At 45.2% G+C, this 1,448-nt stretch overlaps 1 pseudogene; it reads left to right on the top strand.

Moving 5' to 3' along the window:
• Positions 1-828: 828 nt before the first annotated feature.
• On the top strand, positions 829-1,448 carry LOC148018713 (meiotic nuclear division protein 1 homolog pseudogene; annotated as a pseudogene).

The raw sequence follows: 1,448 nt of genomic DNA, 5'->3' as shown, positions 1-1,448 counted from the left end.
TGGGATGGAGGAACGCGGCAGGAAAAGGAAGGGAGGAACAGAGGAGTTTAGGGGGGAATCAAGCTTGGGGAATCCTGATCATATATTCGATATTTTGAAAGGAGAGAATCAGAACGCCAAGGGAAGATCTATCGGATTGTGAGCACGGAGGCAGAGGGGAAGGCTATCGAGGACTCTCAAGGAGCTCGGAGGAGGAGCCATCCTTTCTCAGCAACAGTACATAATCACAGCATCTGTGCTATAATCCATTTTTGATTCCGATATATTCATCCATCGATCCGGATCAGAGGAAGAGGGATTTCTTCCTACACAGAAATGACCAGCAATGTTTTATCATCATCGTCGTCGTCGACATCAAGATCACCGCATACATAAAAGGATGACAAATAAGGTAGCAGGCGTGAGACAGCAGAAGAACGGAGACGGTGAGTGGACAGACAAAAAGAATGTGCTGAGGAGACTGAGAACGTTGCAGAAGATGACAAGGTGACACAATGATTATGGCAAGTTTTGGAGATAAAGTTAACAACGGAATCTTCAATCATAACAGTCAGTCAAGTCAAAGGTGCGACATCTGGTGAGAAGCTGCAGGGAATAAGTGAAGTTCAAGATGAAGACATCGGCATCAACAAACATAATTGCAAAAAGGAGTCAATGATTAGTCATGGAGTTGTCGGCATGGCCGCCAAGTTGAGGAGAAAGCCTGTGGACTGACAGTCGCAGCGCAGTGCACAGGCGGCGTCCACGGTGGTAGACCCATCCGGATTCGAAGTTGAGCATCTCTCTCGGCTGCAAGCGGAACGTATCGTCGCAAATATGGGAGTGTTCATGTCGAAGAATAGAAGTCTCTCTCTGGACGAAAAGAGAAGTCAACCTTTAAAGATCTTCCATGAAAGCCAGGATGTCTATCTTCTGCGTGAATTGGAGAAGCAAGACCCAGGAAAGGGGTGGTCAGTCAAACAGTGAAGGATGTGCTGCAGACCTTAGTTGATGACGATCTCCTGTTCAAAGACAAGATTGGCACGTATGAATATTTCTGGAGTTTTCCAAGCTCTGCTGATCAGCTGAGACAAGTTCGAGCAAAACTCGAAGCTGTTATAGGAAACTTAAAGTAACAGCAAGCACAGCTTACTAGAGAGATAGAGTGCTCCAAGAAAGGCAGAGAGGATACAGTTGAACGTGAGGCAGCCTAATTAGAACTAAAAAGTACAGAGGAGAGGCATAAGTCTTTGAAGACAGATTTGGAAGTCTATGCGGACACTGATCCTGTTGCTTTTGAAGCTATGAGAAATGGTTGCAAACCTGCCCATACTGTAGTGAACCACTGGATAAATAATATATCTGCTTTACAACATTGGTGTTCTACGAACTTCCCAGATGCAAAAGACAAATTGGAACTTATGTACAAAGAGATGGCTTGGACGGTATGGACGGTCTTCTCCAAATGA

The sequence above is a fragment of the Lygodium microphyllum genome, chromosome 20, assembly GCF_053477565.2.
Source record: "Lygodium microphyllum isolate KBCC chromosome 20, Lygodium_microphyllum_v1.1.10, whole genome shotgun sequence".
NCBI classification, from domain to species: domain Eukaryota; kingdom Viridiplantae; phylum Streptophyta; class Polypodiopsida; order Schizaeales; family Lygodiaceae; genus Lygodium; species Lygodium microphyllum.
This window is presented reverse-complemented; position numbering and strand designations above follow the sequence as displayed.